Source organism: Triplophysa dalaica, chromosome 10 (genome assembly GCF_015846415.1).
Source record: "Triplophysa dalaica isolate WHDGS20190420 chromosome 10, ASM1584641v1, whole genome shotgun sequence".
Taxonomy (NCBI): domain Eukaryota; kingdom Metazoa; phylum Chordata; class Actinopteri; order Cypriniformes; family Nemacheilidae; genus Triplophysa; species Triplophysa dalaica.
The window spans coordinates 16,053,388-16,064,033 of NC_079551.1; positions in this window are offsets into that span (position 1 = coordinate 16,053,388).

Consider the following 10,646-nt stretch of genomic DNA (forward strand, 5'->3'; position numbering starts at 1 on the left):
ATCCAAGGAGCTATTGGCAGAAGAACAACAGACAAGGGATTAAAAGAGTTTGCCACTCACTTTATGGCACACGTCTGTCACGTTGCCACGTTTGTCGCCTGTCTGTAAGCTCCCAAGATGAGACATGGTCTGCAGACTTTTCATCACTGTGTTTATCATCAAAGCTTTTTGGTTATATTACAAGTGTTCTGAGTCCTCTTCTATTTTCATTCCACACAACATAAACCCATTTATGGTTTTGTAAAGTATTAGCTCCAAACACAGCTGTAGACAATTCAGACCATATCTATGAACTCCAATGAGTTTTCCTTCGTGTTATATTGACATCATGAAAACTGTTTAACAGTTGGCAAAATCCTCCACTTCGACTTCATAAATCATCTTTTCCAATTGTTTTACCTCTCTTCACTCTACCCATGTCAACATGAAACACTTTCTAAAGCAATATCATAATAACAAAATTGCAAAACATACTATTCACGAAAATCTGCATCAAATCTTAAAAAAACAGCTGTATATTTTCCAAATGACACGTTCAGGCTATGTCCTGTAGTGATGTAACGGAAGGTTTTACGACCGAGCGGAAGTCAATTATTTAATATAAATCATACAATCAATCAAACAAAAATCATGTTTACTATTATATATTTACATTCCAAAACACTTTATAAGAATGACAAACGATATCATTGTAAAATTATATTTGTTGAAATTGGATGTGTGACCACACTGCCCACTAGTGCGCATAGGCTGCTATATTCCACTTAAATTGAGAAATTAGACTTTTTCAAAACTTAAGTATAATACTTAGTGTTAATAGACACTCCGTTTCCTTAATGAGTACAAATAGCCCGCCTTGTTGGCAGAGACTATTTTGACCACCTGCGCCCATCAATAAGTGATTGGAATAGACCAATCACATATTGGTGCGTAAGAATGACGCTATATCAAATCTACGCCTCCAGTGGTGTAGGGTGGAACGCCTGTATAGCTTCTCAGTGTCTAAGACAAATCTCATTTAAGATTTCAAATTCTTTTTTAAAATAAAATTTAGGCTAACATTAGGGGTACGTATAGGGCTTTAATATCTCAAGAAGTTGCCATCATTTTAATATTTTTTTATAAATATAATGATATTCACTTGTTAATATTGTATAATGTTCAATGCTGATGTGCAAATAGTAACATTATCTGATATTTAATATATGTAACAATATAATAACTTAATCCACAGAAAATACAGCTAACTTCGGGAATACAGGTGTGCTTCAGGCAAAAAAAAATATGGTGTAGTTAGTTTTAAGGTATAATTTTATTTTAGGGTCCAGTACTAATTTGTTAACTAATTTATGATTTGACAAGGACCTAATTATATTGAGGTGCTTCCCTTATGAAATAAGATATGCAGCAATTTAAATAACTGTTCAACATTACTTTTTCTTGGAAAACATATGGAACTCTTCTTTTGCATTCTTCAAAGTTTTAGGCGAGGGATTCTGTATGATCAGGATCTTATCTAGAAACAAATCCAGATATCAAACTATAGTTCTAAAGAGATTTATATTTATATTTCTTTATCAATATTTTTTTTAAGTATAAGATTAGATTCAACTTTATTGTCATTATGCAGAGAACAAGAACAAGCTAATGCAATGCAGTTAGCATCTAATCAAAAGTTCAAGAACAAAGTGTTTTATATGCAGATTGAAGGGTTTTAAAGTCATGTTTTTTATTACAATGTTCATTTGAGTATAATCTATGTTTTTATACATTTTATTTCTTTTTATGGCTTATATATAATCAATAGTAGAATGTGTGTATTAGTATAAACAATTATGAATAAAGTGTGTGCTTAAAGGTTTGAAAGATTAAGGGTGAATATTAGAGTGCAGATGGAATTTTCGACAGGATATGGGGGTTGGGATTCAGCAGCTTGAGGGTTTGCACGAGAACTCAGCAGTTTGACCTGAGGTCATCCTGCACATGCAACACGCATACCCATAGAGCACGGGTTTTAAGAAACAAGGTTATGTGGAGACCAGGGGGGAGGAAATATGCTGTTTTGCAGATAGTAAAAGAAGAAGAGTGCGGCCGGAATGAGCACGAGGGGGGTCATCACTCCATGGGACACAAAGAAAGCAGCAAATGTGGAGGCGCTCGGGGGAGGCACAGCTTGAAGAAAGAAGATACACCCTCTCACATACACACTATAAATATGTTGTACACTGTTTGAGCGAGGCTGATTCTCTGTGAAGACTCTTTTGTCTGAGACAGTCCAGCGCTGAGTTCAACTTAATAAACTTCAACTTTTGTTCATCCGAAGTCCATAAGTCCAATTTTTGAACGCGCAGGACAGCAGATGTCCATCAAGATAAGCATAACTTAAGCATAACTTATATACAGTTTACATACACAATATAAAGAAATGATGTACAGTATATAAATAGTAGTGCAATGTAGGGTTATACCTACAGTAAGGTCTGCAGTAATGTAAGGACAGTGGTAAAAATACACATGGTTGTACATGAAGTAGCATTGTTAATCAATGTACAGTCTGTGAAATGTTATTGCACTGCTAATATTTAACAATGGAAATCGTTTACTTGGACAGTATCATTGTAAAACAGTTTCTTTATGACTTTCTTTCTTATACAGACAAAAGAAGATATTTTGAAGAATGTTGGTAACTTGCAGGGGTTTTGAGTTTTTTTTTGTGTTCTGCAGAAGAAAGAAACTAATTTACTGATGCTGAGGAAGGAAACATAATGTATTGTTGGGTGGAAACTTTTGAACAGAATAATGATGTGTTAGTTTTTCTTATTTTTTACTTTTTTTCTTTTAGCAGTGTGTGATCAGAAGCTAATGAAGATACTTGTATGTTTTCCAGAAAACAAAATAAGTACAATTTACACTGATCTTAAATTCAAAGTCTTCACTCCTCTGCTCTTAATGCATTGTGTTTCCTTCATGGCATCCATAAATGTGTACAGCTTTTGTAATATTTCAGGGCTTTAGACTAACATTTGAGAAAGGTGTTTTTTAAGGTGGCAAGTCATGGGGGGAGGCAAGAAAAATTTTAACACTAAAACTACATCCAAACTTGTTTAATATGTTAATAAATTAAAATGTATACAAATCACGTCTTTAAGCACGTCTTTAACAACTAAAATTGTTGTATGTTACTTTTTTCCTGTTTTCCTACATAACTCGTATATTTGAGTAACAGCTCAGATCACTTTTCAGATCAGCAAAAAATGGAAAAGAAATCTAACTTTGTTTTTATCTCTTCCTGTTTTTTTAATCAAAAACTACATTCCAAATATTCTAAGGCTTTAAATATAATGATAGGCTAATAGGACTGACTTTTCCTGTGAAAGTTAATTAATTGTGTGTCTTAAGAATGCGTATAGAGAATATTTTAGTTTTTGTTTTACAAAGAATAATGCATAAGAAATGTATTTAAATTGATACATTGTCTCTAAAGATATACTTGCAGAAATGTGCTATTCATAAGTGCGTTTAACACTACTTTCAGACCGGGGAAGATGGAGATGCTTATTGCATTTTTCTTCTCAACAGGAGCAGTAAGGAAAAACCAGTGTTGTGCCAGTGCAGCAGACAGTGAAGTTGATTCTTTCGCCATCCGATGGTTTAACCTAGCTTCTGACCGTGGTGGCGGCCGAAAAGAACGAGCGAGAGCAAAAGAGGCATTATCTGAGGTAAATAACTATTTTTCATCAACATATCATTACACTGAGTAATATTGGCTTCTTTATTAAGAAAATATGTTATTCAACTTATAAGCAGTAAATGCCAAACCCATTTGGACCTCTTCCACCGCAGGAATGATTTCGTAGTCCTTTAAAGAATGAGTCCATGTCCTGCCCTTTCGTTCCACTAGTCTTAAAAAAATGTGTGGTCTTGTGAACAATTGGTTTATAGTCAAAAAACAAGGTGTGACATAACTTTACCACAGGCTCAAATAACCCTGTTTTCCCCTACAGTGTAAATATGGAAATATATTTTGCAACCTGTATTCTCTAGCTAGTGTATACAGCTTTTTGACCGTTGACTAATTTACACTAATTTAGACAGGAGAGAAAGGCCCTTTTCCTTGTCTCATCAAACGTTTGTGGTCTTTTATTTGCAGGTTCCTCATGGGATTTAAATGCAGATTTGAGCATGGTTCCTACCTGTCCTGTTTGGTTTGTGTTTATAATTCATATGAAATGTTTTAAATGTATTTCAACACACCTCTAATGCTGTTCTGCTTCAAATATATATATATTGATCCAAGTGATGAGATTGTTTAACTATTTTTGTTGCACTATTTTAAGGTCATTGGAAGTCAGTAAGCATAGTAAAGCTGCTTTAAAAGAAATATGTTTTTGCATTGTTTTGTGCAAATTTGTTATATGCTAAATAAATGGAAGGTGCTTCTTCAAAAAGTGCTTGAATGCGTTCAATTTACTTTAATATCAAGTTTTATTCTGAATGTTTGTTTACAGTGTTTACAGTTAGTGTTCAATGGGTAAATGGGGGTTAGGTTTAGTTGGAGGGTCAGGGTATAAAATAAACAGTTTTTACAGTATAAAAATAAAGATGTCATGGGCAAGTCCCCCTAAAACATGACGAAGTAACGCGTGTATGCGTCTCTACAAAATGAGCGTTTCAGATCTTGAATGGATTTGGACCAGATCCAGAACAAAACTGTCTCAGACCTGGCCCACACTTGGGGCAAATCATCTGTATCTGATCCGGAGCTGGTCCTTAGCTGGCCCACTGCTGCTCCAGATGAGAAAAAAACGGATATGTGCCAGTATTGTCTCGTTGTGCTAAAAGACACCGGCCCAAGTCTGTTGTGAGGATATGGCCCAGAACTTACGCTGGATCTGGGCCAGATCCAGACCAGATGATTTTTGCTATCTGGGATAAAATTGTGTTATCAATGCATAATAAATATAATGGTACCAAATGGGTCCATTTTTTTAAGAAACCTACCCACATCTAGGGAGTGATAAAAGAACATATGAAGATAGAATACGGTTTCTTTTGTTTAAAAGCTGAGACTCAGTTCCTTCATTGGACATATTGTTTTCCATATATTCTTTACAGAAAATGTACTGTGAGCCATTAAAGTTTGGTGAAAATGTTAAAAAACGCTGGCTGGCAACTTAATAAAAAGGCTGGCGGGGAAAGAGTTAATGTGGCAGCATTTGACCATAAGTCATTGAGAAATCATGGAAAAACTGAGCATAAATATTTCACTATATATTGTATAACTCAAATACCTGTATGTTTTTTTTCTTTCATTAGCTCCGAAATGGCCTCAAAAATGAAAACCCCATGCAGCCGAATGTGCGTTGTGTGGGGCTGCGCACAAGCCGCAGAACCCTCGGCTACATAGAGGTTGAGGGTTTTATAATCCCTGATAAAATCCACATCACCACGTTGGCAGCACTGTGGGATGGTAAACAAGTCTATATCTCCCCCCAAAAAGGCAAACAACTCAGTCTTCGAAAAATATGTGACTTCTTACGTAAAAAATGACCAAGTCACAAACAAATACGGGAAGGTTTGCTTTGATCTTACCCAGAAGGATGGAGTTTTTAAAACTGCTCAACTCCACTGAGTGAGGAGGAGCATCAGAGGGCCATGGAGGTCCTCCTTCCATCATCCAAATCTGGTGAAGAGCACAGCTTGTTTGTGGACGGAGGTTATGTTACCTTTACAGGGAAGAAACATAATGTGAGTAGATTTAAGTTTAACATAATAGAAGTGCAGTTTTTAACACTGTCATTATTTTTAATGGGGCTGTAAAAACAGGCAATAGTCCAAATTCTTAGATAACGAGAATCAATGTTTGATATTTAACCTATTCATTTCACTATGATTTCAATCTTTGGCATGGCCTCACTCAGTATTAAGATATCAACGTTATATTTATAACAGAATGTTCTTATGTAGTATGACTTTATGTAGAAAACAGTTAATCTAAATAAATACTTTTTCACAGGCAGGGTGTGACATGTGACCGTCACATAAATCAGATTGTATATACTTTGCATTATTTGCACCTAAATATATTTGTATTAACAGCTGAAAGTCGTAAGGATGACAACATCAGTCACGGGGGATGTTCCTGATGTTCCTGGACCTCAAGTGTGGCTCCACTATTCTGAACATTACACTGTGGTGTGATGAAGTCCTGTCATCAGTTCACCTTGATGAAGAAATCTTCCTAACACACCTCAGACTCAACACTTACAATGGAACGAATAATCTGACTCATCAGTTTACACAGGGTACCCGCGGGGTCTTAAAAGCATTGAAAAAGTCTTAAATTTGATAATCTAAAATTAAGGCCTTAATAGCCTTGAATTTGGTATACAAAGTCTTGGATTTCGTTACAAAGGTCTTATTTTTATTTTTTACTTTTCCTAGGATTAAGTTCATACCATAACAAAATGAACTGTTACTAGTGTAGGCTAATTAAAAATTCACGTCATTGCAGTAAGCGCGAATGCTCGCGCACCCGTTACTATGGTTACTAGGCGAGTGAAGTAAATTACAGAACAAGATAGTAGCTAGCCTAGTTTGTCGGCTAAATGGGAAAGTGTCGGTTTAATCCGCTGTGGACAAGGAATCCGAATTACGTTTGGGTCAAGCCTGTGCCAGGAAATGAACGCGAGGTCTATTGCTGTTGGTGCAGGAAATCTTTTAAGCTAGCGACAATGGGTGTTACGGCCCTGGACTCCCATATGAAGGGTGCCAAACACACCGCGTGTAGCACCGCTCGCCAGCGCCAAACACCTATTGGCCCGTTGTTCTGTGCACCGCGGATCACTTCGGTTACTGAAACAGCTCTTACTATCAATAATGAAGACATTTCTAAAATAGAAATGCCACCACAGCCAAGGAACATTCTATCGTACTGTGGCTCGACACCAACTCTGCGGGCAGAGGTGATGTGGGTCCTTAAAACAGTCTCTGAGCACTACTCTTACACTTCAAATGAAAACGTTAGAGAGATTTTTAAAATCATGTTTCCTGACTCCGAGGTGCAGCTACATTCTCGTGTGGAAGCAACAAAACGGCATATATTACTAAATTCGGATTAGCTCCCTTTATAACGAAAGAACTGACTGACCATGTCAATATGTCCAACGGGTTTGTGATCATGTTTGAGGAGAGTCTCAATAAGATGACGAAAAGTAAGCAGTTGGACTTTCATATTCGCTAATGGGTGGTCGACCACGTCCAGTCACGATACTTCGGCTCGCAGTTCATGGCTCATGCAACTGCGGTGGACTTGCTCAAACATTTCAAAGTAAGTTTTTATTCTGAATTTTTAAATAATATATGATATAGTAAAGTAACATAACACGACCAAGTGAGCTGTTCTATAATATCACGATTGCAAATGTTACATTGAATGTATAGTTTAATAAACAAGTAGCCTAGCTAATATGTAGTCTTTTACAATTTAGACGCAATATCGTTTTGTTCTATTTCAACGACGAAAATAGTTACAAAAGACAAGCAACACTAAAGTGCTGTTTTGTTATTGAATGATTCAGCATTTGAACAAATCGTTTTAATGAATGACTCAATGATTCATTTATTAAGACGGTCACTTGCTGCCACCTATTAGTTTATTGTTTAAAGGCATCATTGTTTTTTATATATTATTTGTTTAAACATCAATCTCATCAAACTATTTATTACAGTTGCAATTTTGCAGTGTAAATGACTTAATTTGATTGATAACGGCAGCCTTATTATTAAAACTGAATTTGATCAAATGTAAGAATTTGACAGGAAAATACACACAATCACACAAAAATACTGCACAATTATGCAGATTTAAGTATGTAAAGTCTGATGAGAATATTGGTTCAAAATAAATTTGATTTATTTATGACAGACATTATTTAAAAAGTAGAAACATATTATGTCATTAAAAATGTATTGTAACATTATTATAAAAACTTCCTTATGTGTGATTTAAATGGAGGTAGCTTACAAATAAATCATTTTATAAATAATTTAAATAATAGGGTTCCAATTTATACAGATTTGACATTTCCCCTCATACTTCTGTAGGAATGGGTATGAAGTTGGCATTGAATTTCATTTAAAATGGTATTAAAAAGGTCTTAAAAAGCCTTGAATTTCATTTGGAGGATCCTGGGGGTACCCTGTTACAGTCACGGTACAAGTAACCCTCCCAAATTTTTCATAATTTGAGACCAATTTGAATCTGCCAAATGAATAAATGTAAGTAAAAAAAACAGATTTTTATGTTTATGAGAAAACAAATGTGTTTTTTTTCTTTACCGCAAACCGAGTAACACGCTATATTACACCAAATACAAACAGTAATGTTCGTTTTAGCCATGCAATATCACCCCTTTAATGAAAGAAAGAAAATACACTATCATAATTATTATTTGATGATGATTCTATTTATAGCTCATGATTTTGCATGTACCTTTATTATTTTATCCAGGTTCTTGAACTGAAGTCCATTGAAGAGGACGTAGAAGTTATGGCAGTGTCGGAGAAAGAAGACAGGCTCTGCCTTATGACAGAGGACTTTAAGGAGGTTATGATGCCCTTTGATATTTGCCAATTGACCAGCGATGACATCTTGGTAGATCTGAAAATTAATTTTTATGTTGTGCACATTAGTTAGAAAATCACACAAATTGAACGCTTTCCATCAGAGATGTGAAAGATTAAGTAATCAACAGTCTGTTATTACAATACGTTCATTTAGGTTCATTTATCGTAGTTGTAATGTTGCAGTTTAACTTTGTGAGACGGGACTAGCAATGTTTTTGAAGTTGTTTCTTGTTCTTTTAGTTGAACTTAAATAAATGCATATGTTGTGCAGGCACTCATTTTGAATGGATCATCTGTCTTTACTCCTTTTGGTACTTTTGGAGTACATTCTGTACTATTTTTAAATGACAACGACTCTGTCCCAATTAAATCACCATTAACTTATAGAATTTTACATTTCTATGCATTTTGTATGCAAATAGTAGTTATTTTGTATTTTGATAAACATGTACATATAGCTTCTGAAGAGCAGCACGATATAAAAAAGCCTTCATGCACAATAAGTCACAAAAATAGCCTTCATTTCATCATCCTTTTTAAATATTTATACCAGTTTGTTCTATTATCATGTTTATGAGCATCATTGTTTACAGCTTTTAATTGTTATAAGTCCTTCAGTTATCCTGTGTGTAAAGGGTTAAAATAATCAGAAGATGGTGAAAAACATATATGCAGGACGGTTAAAGATGATATGTTAAGTGCTTATTACTATCCTACAGCAACAAACAAAGCTGAACAAATGTTGTTTTAGTATTAATTTACAGTATTTCACAATAGTATACAAATGTTAGAGTAACACAGACATACAGTACAATCAATAAGTTTCATGTTTAGTTTCATACTGCAGAGACTGAAATGGTATGAATCTTTAGACATTGCATAAAGACTGTGCAGGACTAAAGTGATAAATTGAAACTTACGTTACATTAACCTTTTGACTTGTTTATCTTTTTACTTGTAAACACGTGCATCAGGGCTTGTGAACACGTGCGTCTCATCCGTGCAAGCTCTCAACTTGTAACTTCTGTAATTATTTAACGGAGAAATAACGAAATGTACTTTGAAAAGAGTGTTTGTGACACTGTTTCATATGTTCTGATGATAACTGATTAATCAGCTGAACAAGATAATCAAACATGTAGATCGATAGAAACATTATTTTCAAAATTCATCCTCAAAACATACAAACAGACACTTAACAACTTACATTGTGCTAAAACCATTCTAAATTACTAACATGAAACCATAGATATTTAATATTATAACACAGCTACTGAATCACCTGAGTTACCTTTCAATCAAGTAGACAAAATGGACTCCTGTTCCGAGGAAACCGGAAGAAGTTCTCTGTTACAACAAAACACACGCCACCTAGTGCTTAAAACCTAAAAATGTTGTATCAATCATAAGAATGTTATTAAATATCTTTCCTGTAGCTCAGTGGCAAGAGCATTGCGTTAACAAAGTAATGTTGTGGGTTCGATCCCTGGGGATTGCAAATACCTATGTAAAATGTATAGGATAAAGCAATGTGCATACCTGCACATAACCAGACAATCAATCAGACATGGAAATTAAAATATCACGTGTTCAAGCAGTTGAACTTTCCCCGAACAAACTCATGCGACACAACAAACTATGCTTGTACACATTCATCTTTATTGGCTGTGTCTAGTAGCATACCCTATTCCACAAATAAAATCTAAACATAATGTAATACAATGTTTTCAAAAAAAAGCAAATTTACTTCGCTTGATAACACATCTGTACACACCCATACACACCCATGTGTACAATTACATACATATTCATATGCACACATGTAACTTCATGCAAAAAATACAAATCATGATAGCCAGAGCCATACGGAAATTAACCATACTTGTACTTCAGTAAAAAAAACACTACATAGTACAACCATGGTTGTCACAAAATAACTATAGTGTTGAATTTTTTATTTTTTAACATAGTAAATATTCTTTGGTTTTAATTTAACTGTAGCAAAATCTGGTTATTTT